Source organism: Chlorocebus sabaeus, chromosome 14 (assembly GCF_047675955.1).
Source record: "Chlorocebus sabaeus isolate Y175 chromosome 14, mChlSab1.0.hap1, whole genome shotgun sequence".
NCBI classification, from domain to species: domain Eukaryota; kingdom Metazoa; phylum Chordata; class Mammalia; order Primates; family Cercopithecidae; genus Chlorocebus; species Chlorocebus sabaeus.
In genome coordinates, this window is record NC_132917.1 from 94864341 (window position 1) to 94883374 (window position 19034).

Consider the following 19034-nt stretch of genomic DNA (forward strand, 5'->3'; position numbering starts at 1 on the left):
GGAGTCATTCCTCTCTGAATCTGCCCCTACTCCACCTGAGACTGGCAGCTGTGAGGCCAGCTCCACTGCAGAGGGACCAGGTGCAGGGACCTGTCCTTGGCTGTGTCGAGGGGTCAGAAGACAGTGATTGATAAGAATAGAGCAACAGGAGAACTTCATTCTTTTAAAAAAAAATCCCATATAAATAGCCCAGGTATTAAGGAAGGAAAAAACAGTATTAGGCAAGGGACTATGAAATGCAGTGATATTTAATTATTTAATAATTGTTCCAAATTGCTCAAGTGACAATTGTGTAATAATATACTTGACTGTTGTGCATTAATGTGGTAACATAGACTCAGGGGACATTATGTCATCATTAGTTAATCATGAGGTCAGTCCCTGGAGATAGCTTGTTAGCCCTTTCTCAAGTGTGAGGTGGGTGTTGGTGCCCCAAGAGTGCCAGAGTGGCAAAGATCATGGCTAAGTCCAGAGTGAGTGGAGGACTGGTCGCCTCTCCTGGTTCCACATCTGTCCTTTCCAGGTGGCTCCCAGCATCTTCCCTTGTGAGAGGCAGGAAGACAGACCTAACCCACCGGAGGCAGGTGGCCCAGGTGGAGAGAAGCTGGGAATCTGGGCCCTGAAGAGTGACAAGGCTCTAGAGCTGGAAGTGAGGAGAGTCCACCTGGCCCAGAGGATTGAGGACCTGGAGTGGGAGCTGTCCCTGCTCCTCCAAGTGGCTTCTGGCAGCTCAAGTACAGGAGGGAGTTGGTTCAGCCAACACACCAGCACAGGGAGCACTGAGTTACACAGGATACTGCAGTGGCCACCTGTGGGAGGTGCCTTCTCCACTGAGAACACAGCCAGGTTCCCCTGGTAGGAACGAATGGGAACCTGAGCTCAGAATGTGTGCTGAGTTTATGATATGCTCCTGCAGAGAATACTCAGATTTCTTTCAGAGCCTGGACCTCAGCTTGTGCTGCATTCTGTCTTTGATCCTTTGGGGTGAGGGAAAATAAAGTCACATGGGTTGACAAAATTAATGTGGACTCCCATCACTGAGTCTGACCCTCAGTCCTCTCACTCAGATGTGGGTCCTTGGGGCCTGCAAAAGCTTCACTTGGGACACCTGGATTGAGGAGTGAGAAGTGCTTGGGGGGAGCCCCAAGAATGTAGGTGCAGCCACAGCACATCTACGCCCCATCTTCCATCACGCCTCTTGGCTGAGTGTCCAAGGGGAGTCTCCGAGTCTCCAACATGGCTTCTGAGGAGCCCAAGTGGTCAGATCCTTCCTGACGCCAGTTGACCTCCTGGACAGAGGCAGGTGGTGCCTGTGGGCCAGTCCCCTCAAACCCCACTAAGGGGCCAGCACCAGAGGAGACTCCCTGAGAACAGCCAGAGCCAGCCCTCCATCAAACTGGAGCTTCGACCCCCTCCCCACTTCTGCCAGTGACACTTATGCTCCTGTCCCCTGGGCCTTGCTCCAGCAGGTCCCTCCTCAGAAGGTCCTTCCTCCCACTGCCACCCCAGGTGGAACTTGCTTCCCCTCTCAAGCCCACCGCAGATGCCACTCGCTCCACGAAGTTCTTCCTGGCCCCTTCCGTGATCTCCCCCTCCTTTGTCTCCATCATGTGCCCGATTCCCACCTTAGTTATTGTGCCACAGTTTACTCTCCATCTAGACTGAGTGCCTCAGAGCAGGGTGTGTGGTTCATTCCCCTTAGTGTCTCACACACACATAGAGATGGACTGTCACATTCACACAGACGCAGACACCCAGACATACACACAGACACACACTCACATAGACATGCTGATGTACCAACACACACACACACACACACACACACATACACCCCTGAGAACGCTGCTTTGCAGGTACAGGGTATTAAGTGGCCTATAAAGATTTATTTAAATTTTATTTTCCTTCCCTCACCCATCCCCATAAAGACTTTTTGCATGTAATTGATTGTAATGACACAGCCTCCAACCCAGAGATCACACAGTCGTTTGGGGAGGCCACACGGGCACACAGGCAAGTGCATGGAGAGCAGCACAGAACTGAGTGCCAAGCCCTGTAGACAAACTGGAACAAAGGGAGGATCCTGGAGGCAAGTGAGATTTTGCATTGCTATAAAGAAATACCTGAGACTGGGTAAATTATAAAGACATTTATTTTGGCTCATGGTTCTGCAGACTGTACAAGAATAGTGCCAGCGTCTGATTCTGGTGATGGCCTCAGGAAGATTACAATTACAACTATGGTGGAAGGTGAATGAGGAGCAGGCATGTCACATGGAAAGAGAGGGAGCAAGAGAGAAGAGGAGGTGCCAAGCTCCTTTAAACAACCAGCTCTTGCATGAACTACCAGAGCAAGAACTTACTCATTGCCATGGGAATGTCAGTGAGCCATTCATAAAGCATCTGCCTCTATGGTCCAAACCCCTCCCACTAGGCCATCTCCAACACTAGAGGTAACATCTCAACATGAGATTTGAAGGGGACACACATCCAAACTAAATCAACACTACAGGAGGTTTTGTGGGGATTTCTGTTTGTTTGTTTGTTTGTTTACCTTTATAGTAGTTGGTCTAAAAAGCAAAGATTTTATGTTTTATCAAAACAATTTCTGCATTATCCTTGCTAGGTTTCATATTACTTAGGAAAACTGAAATTTAAAAGGGTTAAGGATTTTACATTCATAAAAATTTCTGTATTTCTTTTGAAGTATTTTGATTACTTTAATTATATAAATAACTTTTATTTTCCAGTGACATATGATTCTATTTTGATCTGGTTTTTTGAAACTTTTGACATCTTTGTCATGTTCCCCCAGGACGAAAATTCTAAATTAAGTCTTTTTGCATTAAATAATTAGACTTATTTGGTAGATTATGTGGAAAGTATTATCAAATGATAATTGATACTAGATCTTCCTGTTACAATTATAGGTATGTTATTGACATAAATGTTCCAAAAGTTATATAAATTTACAAAAAGCTAATTTGTTATCAGTCATACTTTTGATTACTGTGTTAAATCTTAAGTTATATTTGCATGGTATGTTATTAATGTGAATATTCTAAAGGTGATGTAAAATTTATGAAAGCCTGATGGCTCTAATACGACTCTGTCATAATGATTCTTGTTGTTATCTTAAAATGCTGCAAATAATAGAAATTACAAAATTTCCTTGTCTATTGGGAACTTTCATCAAATCTTAACCATAGCTACACTGAATTTTGGTCATCCACTGTTATTATTCTCAATTCTTCTCTACAAACATTTGCAATCAGCTCTAGTCGAAAATTGCTGCCATGCGTGGTGGCTCACACCTAAAATCCCAGCACTTTGCGGGGCCAAAGTGGGAGGATCACTTGAGCCCAGGAGTTTGAGACCAGCCTGGGCAATATACCAAGACCCTGACTCTACAAAAATAAAATAAAATAAAATCAGTCGGGTCTAGTGGCACAAAGTTATAGTCCCAGCTACTTAGGAGGCTGAGGTGGGAGGATTTGCTTGAGCCTAGGAAGTCAAGGCTGCAACGAGCCATAATCACACCACTGCATACCAGCCTGGGTGACAGAACAAGATCTTGTCTCAAAAAGAAAAAAAGAAGAAAAGAAAACTGCTTTTTATGAAAAAGATTCTAATAAGTATGGGCACAATAAGAGGAAAAAACTAATACAATTGATGAAAGAATATACAAATGTTTGTTTTAGTGTTGAATATTTATTATGGTTTTTCTCCAATGTGTCACTCCTTTGATGATATTATGTGCTGCCATGTGTAAGTTGTAGTATTCTTGTAATAGTCTTCTTGAAGTGTTGTGATAGGTGCAGAAAACTGCCATGTCAGGAAAAAAAAAAAAAAAAGCTGAATCATACTAATCAGAAAAATAGATGAGTGAGGCAGAAAACTAACAAGGAAATTCTGGCTTAAATTCTACACTTCACCAATTGGACCTAATAAAAATTGACAAAATGTTCCACCCAACAACCACAGAAGATACATTCTTCTCATTTGCACATGGCATATACCTTAAGATCAACCACATATTTGGCCATGAAGCAAGTCTCAATAACTTTTTTTTAATGAAATAACAATAAGAATATTTTTGGACCACAGAGGAATAAAAATAGAAGGCAGTATCAAGAAGACACTTCAAAATCACACAAAAACATGGAAACTAAACAACTTGTTTCTTAATAACTTTTGAGTTAACAACAAAATTAGAGCAGAAATCAAATAATCATTTAGAATAAATGAAAACAGAGACACAATTTACCAAAATCTCTGGAATGCAGAGAAAGCAGTATTAAGAAGAAAGTTTATAATGCTTAAATGGTTTGCCTATCTCAAAAAGCTAGAAAGATATCAAATTATCAATCTCACATCACACCTAAAAGACCTAAAAAAAAAAAAAAAAAAAAAAAAAAAAAAAAAAAAAAAAGAACAAACTTATCCAAAGCTACCAGAATAAAATAAATGACAAAAATCACAGCAGAAATAAAATTGAGACCCAAAAAGCCATATAAAATATTAATGAAATTATAAGTTGTTTCTTTAAAAGAATACATGAGATTGACAGAATGCTAGGTAAACTAACAAAGAAAGAAGATTCAAATAAATACAATCAGAACTGATACCACAGAAATACAAAAGAACCTTAGAGACTATTACGAACACCTCTATGTACACAAACTAGAAATCTAGAGAAAATGAATAAATTCCTAGAAACACAAAACCTCCCGAGGATGAATTAGGAAGCAATTGAGATCCTGAACAGACCAATAGCAAGTTCAAAAAATATAAACCAGTAATAAAAAGCCTATTAACCAAGAAATGTCCTTGATCAATTAGTTCATAGTCAAATTCTGCCAGACATGCAAAGAAGAGCTGGTGTCAATCCCACCGAAACATTCCCCAAGGAATTGAGGAGAAGGAACTCCTCCCTAACTCATTCTATAAAACCAGCATCATCCTGATACCAAAATCGGACACAGGCACACAAAAAAAGGAAACTACAGGCCAATTTTCCTGATGAACAGACACAAAAATCCTCAACAAAATACTAGCAAACTGAATCCAGCGACACATCAAAAAGTTAATTCACCATGATCAAATAGCCTTTATTCATGGGAGGCAAGGTTGGTTCAACACAGGCAAATAAATAAATGTGATTCACCAAATAAACAAAATTTGCAAAAGACACAAACAGAAGCAAAAATTTCATGATCATCAGTAGATGCAGAAAAAGTTTTAAATGAAACCCAACATCTCTTCATGATAAAAACTGTCAATAAATTAGACATCAAAGGAGTATACCTCAAAATAATGAGTTATCTATGACAAACCCACAGCCACACTCATACTGAACTGGCAAAAGCTGGATGTATTCCCTGTAAGAATCAGAACAAGACAGCGTTGCCCATTCTCACTATTCTGACTCATCATAGTACTGGTAGTCATAGCAGAGCAGTTATACAAGAGAAAGAAAAAGAGGAAATCCAAATAGGAAAAGAATAAGTCAAACTATCTCTCTTCGTAGACGATATTGCTGAATACCTAGAAAACCTTAAAGACTACCAAAAAATTCCAACAACTGATAAATAACTTCAGTAAAATTTCAGAATATATAATCAATGTACAAAAGTCAGTAAAAGTTGTATACAGCAGTAATTGTCCAAGCTGAGAGCCAAATCAAGAATGCTATCCCATTTATAATGGCCACACACACACACACACACAAAACACCTAGGAATGTATCTAACCGAGGAGGTGAAAGAACTCCACAAGAATCACAAAAATTTCTGCTGAATGAAATCACAGATGTCACAAACAAATTGGAAAACATTCCATGTTCATGGATGGGAAGAATGAGTATCATTAAAATGGCCATACTGCCCAAAGCAATCTCTAGATTTAACACTATTCCTATTAAACTACCAATGTCGTTTTTCACAGAATTAGGAAAAAAACTACTCTAAAATCCATATGGAATGAAAAAAAGAGCAGGAATCACCAAAGCAATCCTAACCCACCCCCCTCCCCACAAAAAAAAGAAAAAGAAAAAAGCCAGAGTCAGCACACTATCCAACTTCAAACTATATTAGAAGACTGCATAACCAAAACACTACAGTACTGGTACAAAAACAGATACATAGACCAGTGGGACGGAATAGAGAACCTAGAAATAAAATCACACACCTACAACCAAGTGAACATCCACGAAGCTGACAAAAATAAGCAACAGGGAAAGGACTCTCTATTCAATAAATAGTGCTGGGATAACTGCCTATCCATAGGCAGAATGAAACTAGCTCCTGTTCACTGCTCTGTGTCTTCTATTCCTAGAAGCCCAGTCTCTATTGCCCTGTGACCAGCAGGTATTGGGAGCTCCATAGCTAAGACACCAGAACCTGCTGCAAGCCTAGAAATGGAACTGTTGACGTTCAGGGATGTAGCCACAGAATTCTCTCCAGAGGGTGGCAGTGCCTGAGCACTGCACAGCAGGATTTGTCTAAGAATCCGATGTTAGAGGGCTACAGAAACCTGGTCTCTCTGACTTTGTGTTCTCATATCACCCAAGATCACTGAACAGAGCAGAGCATAAAAGATTCATTCCAAAAAGTAGTACTAAAAAGATATGGAAAATGTAGACATAAGAATTTACAATTAATGAAAGCCTATAAGAGTGTGGATGAGGGTAAGATGCAGAAAGGAGGTTATAATGAACTTAGCCAATGATTTTCAACTACACAGAACAAAATATTTTTTTCAAATGTCCCACGTTTATTTACATATGAAATGTGTTTCGTACAGTTATGATGGATGGAGTGTACAACACCTGACAGCAGCAAGACCTTTTGAGGAACTGAACATTGACTACAGTATATCATGCAAGTGTCTATATATACACAAAAGAATTCCTTTTCTTAAAAAAAAAAGTACAAAACATGTTCAGGGATAAATACAAGATATAAAATGCAAAAGAAAACACAAAATGAAACCAAAAAACATAACTATCCCAGAGAACTATAAATGGAAGGGACAGAAGAGTACCTCCACTGCATTTTAGTAAAGCAGAACTACCGACATTAAACATACTTCTTGAAATGACTGAACTAATCCCTCGTGGCTCAGTGCTTAAGGTAATGGCCAGTTGCGATACTCAGCCAGCTGCATTGATAAGTCGGTGGTTGACGTCGTGCATCCCAACTCTAAGTACCAGAACGTTTGGCAGTAGCACGCAGAACAGGAAACACCAACTCTTTTGACAGCAAAGGATTAAGTCGACTGTTTTTTTTTCTATCAAGAGCCAGAGAAATACTTGACATTCTTAGTTGTGTTTCTGTAATAGTTAATAAATTACATGACAAAAACCCAACTATATAGATCTATTGGTCTAACTCCGTATTTGTAACTTTTATAGTTGTCCAGTCCTGTTGTTACTTTCCCTCCTTGTGCTCTTAAAGCCAGCCTTGCAGATCTGCCCAGAATACTAGTCCCATTTTTTTTTTCTTTAGAATAGCCTTCCCCATTCCTCAAAATGAAATTGAGGAAATCAGCATTCCTTATTAGAGTCCTGGCTTCAGTTTTTATCCATGACTGGGAAAGGAGCAACCGGTAAGGCTGCTTTAAACACCCTTCGGCATGGCCGGAAGTCAAAGGCACACCTACACTGGAGTGCGGTTGTCTCAAACATGCACTCACTCCCTCAGAGCAGGTGCATTGAGGAAGTGCTAATACATTTAAAAGTTCCTAGTGTTTTTGAGACCCACAATTACTTATAATTTATGTAGTGAATTCTAAAAATTAAAAACACTAAAAAAGCCTTTATTTTAGCCTGAAATTAATTAACCCATTCAAATCCGAAACATACAAAATGATTTATTTGAATTCAGGAACTGCCCCTGTTACTAAGAACTCTGTTTTAAAGAAACAGTGCAAAAAGAAAAATTCTAACCCAAAACAACTGAAAACGTGTTCCACTAAATACTGATACAAACGTGTAACAAAGAGTATAAAAAGTTATTCATTTAAATATATACAAACTCTTTTAAACTCAAATACTGTTTTAATACTTAACGAGGATATATAGCATGAGGTGAAGAAGGAAGGCATGTTGAAACAGAATATATTGCAACAGCCTAGACAGTACTGTTAACTCTATTATACTGCAAACTTTTTGTAACAAAAATGCCTTTTTTATTCCAATGTGGACAGGGATTTTCCTCATGGAGCATCTGTGGCTATTTCTCGGCTGAGCTCATCCTTTTGGATTTGATGAAGGCCATGCTGTGTGTCCGCATGTGAGTGTTTAAGGCAGCTTCAGTTTTGAAAGTTTTTGCACACACTTTGCACTTTCTGTCTGACACAGCGTCATCGGGAGATTCATCCTCGTGGCTGGCTTTGTTCTCCTGTTGATTATCTTCCCCAGCCCTGTTTTGCTTGGACACTTGCTGAGGTTCCTTTAACTTGTGTATGACGAAGAGGTACCTGGTCAGAGGGACATGAGACGTGTAGCAGAGGCCACACTCCTGGCACTGGCAGGAAGAACCATCCGATTTGTGCTGAGGGATGTGTTCGTGGAACTGCAGCAGGTTTTCGGCGGTGAAGCCACACACGGCACACTTGTGAACCTTAAAAACGTTGATTTTCAGCTTTTTCGGTGGTTGAGTGATGGCTCCTCTGGGAGGCCTGAACTCCAGAACCGGTTCTTTCAGCTTCCATTTGGGCCTGGGGACTTTGGCATTTTCTTTTGTTTGTTTTCTCCTCATTGGTGGCGTCTCATTTCTTTCAGGCCAGGGTCCTTGATGCCATACATCCGCTGGGAATGCTTCTCCAGCATCAACCATTGGGTAAAGGTACCTCTGGAGTCTGGGCAGTGCGAGCAGGCGTACACTTTCCTGACGCCTTTGTGCTTGATGCGGTTGTGCCGGCACAGGCTGTGGGACGAGTCTAAAGCCTTGTCACGCCGGCAGCAGGGGTGTTTCTTCATTTGCTTCCCGTGCTCCTTCCTCACGTGGGATATGTACACATCTCTTTGCATGAACAGGTGGTCACAGTCCCAACACGTCCACCCAGCACTGGCCACTTTCTTGGTTTCCATTGATTTTTTTCAAAGGAGATGGAGATTTCTTTTCCAATGTTTCTCTTTCCCATTCATGGATTTGGTGTTCTCTTTTTTCTGATATGCTGAATTTTGAGTTGCAGGCTTAATGCTCAAAGGCAAGTTTACACCCAAGTTCGGAGGCCCTTCAGTACTTTTCAATGTTCCGTGCACAGACTTGATACGGTCCATCACAAGTTGCTTCTGTGCATATAAAAGAGAACAGTCTGGATACTTGAAAACACACACTTTCTGGTTTTCAAGGTGTTGGTCAAAGTGGCGATACAAGGTTTGCAGGGTGAACACAGTGTTGCACATGGAACACTTATTTATTATTTTTGGTTCTCCTATCTTGATGCCAGGATGCTGTGTGTAGGCGTGGGAATGTGTGCTTGGGGCAGACTTAAACCACCATTGGACAAACAGGACACTTGTGAAGACTTCACAGTGAGAACCTTGAATGCGAAACTTCAGAGCAGCCCCATCAGAGTACACAACATTGCAATGTACACATCGAAAACCAACTCTCCTTGTGTAGTGCAGACAGTTCTTGGTGATGTGGGTCTGGAAGTGCACTGACCTGCAGATGGCCCTGCACTCAGGGCGGGTGTAGGGAGATTTGTGCTGATGGATTATCTGGTGTGATGCATAATTGCACCAGTTAGGAAGCAGCCTCTGGCAGATAGCGCAAGTCTTCTGTCCACTCATATCTGCAGCCTGCTGGAAATGTGTAGCCGGCGATGTCTTGTCCTGGAGGATTTCATTACACTCCAAACATTTTAGACTATGTCTACACGGTTTGGAGGGGTCTTCATCCAGGGGCATGGCTATGGTGATGGGAGTGCTTGAAGGAGCCGATATGACTGTCCCAGTTATGCCAGACTGAATTTTTGTGACAGGGTGTGTGCTGGCTCCCACAGGGCTCTGAAGAGTGGAAGATGAAGAGGAAGTATTGCTTGATGGAGAAACTATCATTTGACCTGCTGGGACTGGCTTTAAAATTGAATAGGAATATTGCATTACCATCCCTTTCTCCTAACGCCCACAAGCATGGGAAAGGAGGCTGCATTTGTTGTAAAAAAAACAAGGTTCTTTGCACAATGGTTGCACGTTAGTTCGATGCACATGCTCCATCTGTCGTAGTTCTGGGTCAGACTCTTTTCAAGTGCAAAGTAGTCCCCACACTCCAAGCACTTGTACCCACACGTCAGTAATGTGATCCCTGCATTGGCGGGAGGACTGAGGTTTCGGATGTAAACAGGGACTGGATTGACACTGCCCAGCAACTTGTTGAAAGTTTCCACTACAGAACTCTGCAAGGATGACACCACCTGGACTTGAGACAACTTTTTGGGAGTTTGTGAGGCTGCTGCATTGATTATTGCCTTCTTTATTTGTTGCTGAGTTTTGGTTAGCACTTGGCGGAGTTCAGAGGTGGCCTGGGCACCCAGAGGCAGAACGTTAAGGTTGGCGAAGTGCACAGTCTTTGGCACAAGTTTGGCGTTGGCCAGGCTAGATGCTGGCACCATGAAAGTTTGCTGCTAGATGGCATTGGCTGCTCTAATGATGGTGCTGCTGGCGCTCTGGACAGAGGCAGCAGGTAGGACCATGGCTTTCACCGTGATGTTGTTGGCAAGCTTCAAATTAATGACTTGGGATCCTGCTGTCTTTACAGCAAACACTGGGAGGAAAGCAGTAGCCACAGGCTTGATTGTGACCTGTTTAGGGGTGGGCTCTGCAGGGGAAACTGCATTGGTCACCACCGCAGACTGGAGAGGCACCCCGCGGGGAGAGGAAAGGATGGTGGCTGATGCTGGAGACGACAGAAGGGATGTCACAGAGACCATCACAGATGCCGTCTGCTTGGAAGGTTTCTTCCCAGAGTCAAGATCCACTTCTGGCAATACCCTGGTCATCGTTCTCTTGACTTCCCCAGAAGACATCTTAATGGTTTTTATGCAGACTTTGGGGATTGGTGTTGTGGACCCTACGGAAGAGGACGGGGTTCCCTTGCTGCTGTTCTCACTTGAGATGTTTCTGGGACTATCCGGTTGTTTTAGGGATGGTTTTTTGGTCCTGTCGATGAGATTCTGGGATTCAGATTTGTCAGCGGCTCTCAGACTGTCGTTTACTTCTTTTGGTAACAGGGAGGATTCCCTCGAATTGGCCACTTGTTCTCTGGAGGAGTCTGAAGCGCCTTTTTAGCACTGAGAGCTGTGATGGCAGCGATGCAGGATGACAGCTTGGAGGATGACTTTGTCTTTGATGGCCCAATGCCAGGGAGGCCAAGAATTTCATATGCAGTCAAACAAACTTCATAAGCAAAGGAGAAGATACTTTTCAGACAAGCAAATGTTAAGGGAATTTATTACCACCAGACCTGCCTTAAAAGAGGTCCTTAAGGGAATGTTAAATATAGAAACAAGCCAAGCACAGTGGCTCATACCTGTAATCCCAGCACTTTGGGAGGCTGAGGCAGGCAGATCACTTGAGCCCAGGAGTTTGAAACCAGACTGGGCAACACGGTGAAACCCCGTTTCTACAAAAAATATAAAAATTAGCTGGGAATGGTGGTATGCACCTGTGGTCCCACTCACTCAGGAGGCTAAGGCAGGAGGATGACTTGAGCCCAGGAAGCAGAGGCTGCAGTGAGCCCAGATCATACCACTGCACTCTGCCTGGGCAGCAGAATGAGATCCTGTCTCAAAATAAAATAAAATAAATGTGAGAACAAAAGACTATTACCAGCCACCACAAAAACACACTTAAGTACGTAGACCATTAACACTATAAAGCAACTACAAAACTCAAGACTAGTCTGCATAATGACCAGCTTAAAAAAAAAAGAAGAAGAAGAAGAAGAAGAAACATAAGGACAGGATCAATTCCATACATAGAATTATTAACTTTGAATGTAAATGGGCTAAATGCCCCAATTGAAACGCACTGAGTAGCAAGTAGAATAAAGAAGTGAGACTCACTCGGGTGCAGTGGCTCATGTCTGTAATCTCAGCACTTTGGGAGACCAAGGTGGGCAGATCACTTGAGCCCAGGTGTTCGAGACCAGCCTGGGCAACATGGGAAAACCTCGTCTCTACAAAAAATGTAAAGTTAGTCAGGCATGGTGCATGCGCTTGTAGTCCCAGCTACTCCAGAGGTTGAAGTGTAAAGATCACCTGAACTAGGGAGGTTGAGGCTGCAGTAAGCCATAGTCATGCCACCGCATTCCAGCATAGGTGAAAGAGACAGATCGGCCTCAAAAATTTTTAAATATGAAACAAACAAACAAAGAAGACCCAACTGTATGCCGTCTTCAAGAGACCCATCTGACACATGCAGTGACCCAGATAGGCTCAAAGTAACGGGATGGAGGAAAATCTACCAAGTAAACAGAAAACAAAACAAAACACAAAATAGCCAGGGCTGCTATTCTAATTTCAAACAAAACAGACTTTAAGCCAACAACAATCAAAAAGTACAAAGAAGGGCATTACATAACAGTAAAGTGTTCAGTTCAACAGGAAGACGTAACTCTTCTAAATACATATGCATCCAACACAAGAATTATGAGTGCACCCAGGGAGCACCCAGATTCATAAAAACAAGTTCTTAGAGACCTATGGGGAGACTTAAATTCCCACACAGTGATAGTGGGAGACTTCAACACTCCACTGACAGTATTAGACAGATCATCAAGGCAGGAAACTAAAAAAGATATGTGGGACCTGAACTCAACACTTGACCAAATGGAACTTACAGACATCTACAGAGTTCTTCACCCCAAAACAACAGAATATATATTCTTCTCATCACCACATGGTGCACGCTCTAAAACTGACCACACAATCAGACAAAAACAATTCTCAACAAATTTTAAAAAATTGAAATCATACCAATTACGCTCTCAAACCACAGCACAATAAAAATAGAAGTGAATACTAAGAAGATTGCTCCAAACCGTAAAATTACATGGAAATTAAACAACCTGCTCCTGAATGACTGCTAGGTAAATAATGAAATTAAGGCAGAAATAAAGAAATTCTTCAAAATCAAGGAAAACAAAGATATGACATACCAGAATCTCTGTGACACAGCTAAAGCAGCGTTAAGAGGAAAGTTTATAGCATTAAATGCTCACATCAAAAAGTTAGAAAGACCTCAAATTAACAACATAGCATCACACCTAGAAGAACTAGAAAAACAAGATCAAACCAACCCAAAACTAGAAGACAAGAAATCACCAAAATCAGAGCTGAACTGAAATAAAGTGATGCATGAAAAAACATACAAAAGATCAATGAAACCAGAAGTTGTTCTTTTTTTCTTAAGACTAAATAAGATAGATAAAACACTAACTAGACTAACAGAAGAAGAAAGAGAGAAAATCCCGATAAACTCAATCAAAATTGACAAAGGGGACATTATCAATGACCCTACGGAAATACGAAAAACTCTCAGAGACCATTATGAACACCTCTAGGCACACAAACTAGAAAACCTACAAAATGTGGAAAAATTCCTGAAAACAAAACAGCCCAAAATCAAACCAGGAAGAAACTGAAACCATGAACAGACTAATAATGAGTTCTGAAATTGAATCAGTAATAAAATAATTTCCATATAATTTTATGATTTTGAGCAAGAAAAAGACCAGGATCAGATTAATTCACAGCCAAATTCTACCAGACGTATAAAGAAGAGCTGCTACCATCCGTGCCTGCAACTATTCCAAACAATTGAGGAGCAGAGACCCCTCACTAACTCATTCTATGAGGCAAGCATCATTCTGATACCAAAGCCTCAGAGATATAACAAAGAAAAAACTACAGGCCAATATCCTTGATGAACACAAATGCAAAAATCCTCAACAAAATACCAGCAAACTGAATCTACCATCACATCAAAAAGCTAATCCACCATAATCAAGCAGGGTTTATCCCTGGGACGCAAGGTTGGTTCAACATATGCAAATCAATAAATGTGACTTATCACATAAACAGAACTAAAAACAAAAACCACATGATCATCTTAATAGATACAGAAAAGACTTTTAATAAAATTCAACATCCCTTTATGTTAAAAACCCTTAATAAACTAGGTACTGAAAGAACATACCTCAAAATAATAAGAGCCATTTATGACAAACCCACAGCCAACATCACACTGAACAGGCAGAAGCTGGGAGCATTCCCCTTGAGAACTGGAACAAGACAAGGATGCCCACTCTCATCACCCCTATTCAACACAGTACTAGAAATCCTAGCCAGAACAATCAGGCAATAGAAAGAAATAAAGGCATCCAAATAGGAAGACAGGAAGTCAAACTATTTCTGTTTGCAGATAACATGAGTTTATACCTAGAAAACCCCACAGTCTCTGCCTAAAAGCTCCTAGATCTAATAAACAACTTCAGCAAAGTTTCAGGATACACAATGAAGGTTCACAAATCAGCAGTATTTCTATACACCAACAATATCCAAGCTGAGTGCCAAATCAAGAATGCAATTTAATTCACAATAGACACACACACACACACATGAAAATACCAACGAATAAAGGTAACCAGGGAGGTGAAAGATCTCTACAACAAGAAAACAAAAATCACAAAACACTGCTGAAAGAAATCAGAGCTGACCCAAACAAACAGAAAAACATTCCATGCTCAAGGATAGGAAGAATCAATATTGTTAAAATTGCCATACATTATCAAAAGCAACCTCCAGATTCAATGTTATTTCTATCAAACTACCAATGTCATTTTTCACAGAATTAGAAAAAAAAAACTATTCTAAAATTTATAAGGAACTAAAAAAGAGCACAAATCACCAAAGCAATCCTAGGCAAAAAGAACAAAACAGGAGGCATCACAGTACCTCACTTCAAACTATACTACAAGGCTACAGTAACCAAAACAACATGTTATTGGTACAAAAACAGACACACAGACCATTAGAACAGGATAAAGAACCCAGAAATAAAGCCACACATTTACAACCAACTGATCTTTGGCAAAGTTGACAAAAACAAGCAATAGGAAAAGCACTTCTTATTCAATAAATGATTCTGGGATAACTTGCTATCTAGATGCCAGAATGAAACTGGACCCTTACTTATCACCATATACAAAAATTAACTCAAGAGGGATTAAATACTCAAATGTAAGACTTCGAACTATAAAAACTGCCAGCACTTTGGGAGGCCAAGGCAGGTGGATCACCTGAGCTCAGGAGTTCAAGACCAGTCTGGGCAACATAGTGAAACCCCGTGTTTACAAAAAAAAAAAAAAAAAAAAAAAAAACCCTGAAGAATTGGCTGGGCGTGGTGGCACACATACACAGCTGTGGTCCCAGCTATTCAGAAGGCTGAGGTGGGAAGATTGTTTGAGCCTGGGAGGTGGAGATTGCAGTGAGTCAAAATCTCACCACCGCACTCCAGCCTAAGGGACAGAATGAGATCCCTCTCAAAAAAGAAAAAAATTCTGGAACTAGATAGTGTTAAGAATGTCCTAAATGTCACTGAATGATACACTTTAAAGAGCTTAATCTTATGTAAATTTTTCCTCAATTTAGAAACTTTTTCAAATTCTTGAAGAACTATGTAACATATATAAATATATACATAAACATAAATATATAGTATAAACATTTATAGCATACATATGTAATCTCTCTGCCATTTTGGGCTACCTTACCAATAAGGCAGAAGCAAACACATAAAAATTAAATAACATATACATACGTAGGGAAAATAAAGAGAGATCAGACTGTTACTGTGTCTATGTAGAAAGGGAAGACATAAGAAATTCCATTTTGACTGGTACCTTGAAAAATTGCTTTGCTGAGATGCTGTTAATTTGTAACTTTGCCTCAGCCCCTTTGCCCCAACCTTGTGCTCACAGAAATATGTGTTGTATGGAATCAGGGTTTAAGGGATCTAGGGCTGTGCAGGACGTGCCTTGTTAACAAAATATTTACAGGCAGTATGCTTGGTAATAGTCATCGCCATTCTCTAGTCTCAATAAACTAGGGGCACAATGCATTGTGAAAAGCCGCAGGGACCTCTGCCTTGGAAAGCCGGGTATTGTCCAAGGTTTCTCCCGGGTATTGTCCAAGGTTTCTCCCCATGTGATAGTCTGAAATGTGGCCTCATGGGATGAGAAAGACCTGACCGTCCCCCAGCCCAGCACCCGTAAAGGGTCTGTGCTGAGGTGGATTAGTAAAAGAGGAAGGCCTCTTGCAGTTGAGATAAAGAAAGGCCACCATCTCCTGCCTGCTCCTGGGAGCTGACTGTCTCGGTGTAAAACCCAATTGTACATTTTTTTCAAATCTGAGATAGGAGAAAAACTGCCCTATGGCGGGAGGCGAGACGTGTTGGCAGCAATGCTGCTTTGTTATTCTTTACTCCACTGAGATGTTTGGGCAGAGAGAAACAAAAATCTGGCCTACGTGCACATCCAGGCATAGTACCTCCCCTTGAACTTAATTATGACACAGATTCTTTTGCTCACATGTTTTTTTGCTGACCTTCTCCTTATTATCACCCTGCTCTCCGACCCCATTCCTCTTGGTGAGATAATGAAAATGATAATCAATAAAAACTGAGGGAACTCAGAGACCGGTGCTGGTGCAGGTCCTTGGTGTGCTGAGTACCGGTCTCCTGGGCCCACTGTTGTTTCTCTATACTGTGTCTCTGTGTCTTATTTCTTTTCTCAGTCTCTCGTCCCACTTGATGAGATATACCCACAGGTGTGGAGGGGCAGGCCACCCCTTCATATATATATACACACACACACACACACATAAATATGCATGTTTATAAATTTAGAAATACAGAACATAGGTGACTATCCAAAGAAACATATATATTTATGAGCATATAAATATATAGGTAACATACATAAATATATTTAATATAGAAATTTACACATATATATGTAGCACTCTGCCATTCTGGCATACTTTGCTCACACAGGGTAGAAGCAAGCATATATACTCACATACATGTGTATGCACACACATAGGTATGTTTTTATATATGTACATACAACTACTTATATTAATATATATAGAAACACATAAAAAGAGTAAATGTATACATAAGGGTATTATTAAATTGAATTATCTTTGTCCTAAAGCTGCCTCCACACTTATTTTAAGTTTGGCCTAATGAATTCTCTATACATAGCTAGTTGTAACCTAACTTAATGTGTAAAAATAACTATAATTTAACCCAAGACTATAGTCTTATAACATGTAACTATGTCTCAGCCAATGAAAACAGCTGAGCCTTCAGCCAATCAGAGGCTGAAAGCTGCCAAAACATGACTATATAAGGTAAATGCCAACAGCAGCCAATCAGGCTGTTTCTGTGCACTTCTTTTTCTCCAGCTGTAAATATACCCTGCACATATGGTGGCATGGAGCGTTCTGAGCCATTTTTGGTGCAAACTGATGCCTGATTCCGAAATTGTTTCTTTGCTCAAATAAACTCTGCTAAATTTAATGTATGTAAAGTTCTTTTTTTTTTTTTTTTAAACAGATTAGTGTAGGAAATGCAATCTGAAGTAGAATTTCCATCAAACCCCAGAAGCATGGAGTGCCCAAGCTCAGCGACCCACCAAGCCCATTGTGCACGCAGATCTCTCACAGCAGCAGAGGTCTGGGCAAGTTCTCTCTCAAATTTTGAAGCTCCAAGAATTTGTGTTTTGAGCTATGTATTTGTTTAAGCAAAATTTTTTTTTTTTTTATCCAGACTGGGTTTCGAAATTGATTCTGAAATAATAAATAAAAGCTAAGTGAGATCTTTAAACTAAATTTGTTGTAATTTTGTCTTTTGAGAGTTCTGGCAAGCTGGATGGGATCCACCTCCTAAGACCCCTTGAGGAACGCAGGAAAGACACTACTGGCCCCTTTGCCCTCCTTCCGAGGGTTGTACATTCCTTTTAGGCCAGACTCTATTCTTTTTGCATTGAACCTTGATCCTTTTGGGTTTCGAATCCAGGGTTTTGTGCTGTGAGAGGGCAAATAACCTTGGGGTGGGTGCCAGTGGCCAGTTTGTGCTGTGAGACGACATATGGCCTTTTGAGGTTTGGGTAGCTGATGAGTCATTGGCAAAAAACTGAACTGAGTCCAACGTCAAATTGGATTTGACGGCGAACCGTATTGGATCCAGGTAAGAGGCCACTCAGTCTGATGATCAGATGGAAACTGGACTGGGCTCAGTAGATAGTAAGCTTGGCCTCCCTAAACATAACCTAGAGTTACAGTGGCAACAGTGGGGAAACCCTTACAAAGGTAAGCAGGTGCATGTCTTCCCAGTTACAGCAACTGCAGGGATTGAGAGTACTTGTACTTGTGCGTGCAATCTAAAGACCCCTGTGCCCTAAGATGTCAGCCTTTTTTTGCAAATAGCCAGGCCACTGGAAAAAGAATTGTCCACTTTTACAGCAGCCGTCTCATGGGTCATCCCTTTGACCTGGACTGTTTCCCCACTAAGGGAAGCCCCCAGTGGCATCACTCTTGGGACAACTATCAACTCATCTAATTGCCCTCCCTGTTTTTTCTTTCTCTCTCTTTGATCCTGCTTCTCCCATAGGAACCCCTCAGTTGACTGAAACCACTCTTTTCAAACCCTTGCTGCTGCTTCTTTCTTATTGTCATGAACTTTGCTATGTTCCCAAAGTCTTAGTGAAAACAAGGTTTTCTGACTTAATTTCCTTGTTGAGAAGAAAAGGGTGGCCAGTAGCCAGGCTAGTGATAGAATTAATTAAATACGCCACCAAATTGATTACTTCCTACCACGTTAAAAGAGACGTGCTAACAATGCCAGTGACCATGTAACATGGATTTAAGCCACAAGTCATAGAACTGTGATGAGAAGCCTCAGCTCTGTAAAACAGAGGGTGGAGGAAAGCAGTTCCTCTCTCAAATGAGCGTTCCCAG

General features: G+C 41.1%; 1 pseudogene; it reads right to left on the reverse strand.

Moving 5' to 3' along the window:
- Positions 1-8149: 8149 nt before the first annotated feature.
- On the reverse strand, positions 8150-11458 carry LOC103241232 (zinc finger protein 532 pseudogene; annotated as a pseudogene).
- Between the last annotated feature and the right edge of the window lie 7576 nt (positions 11459-19034).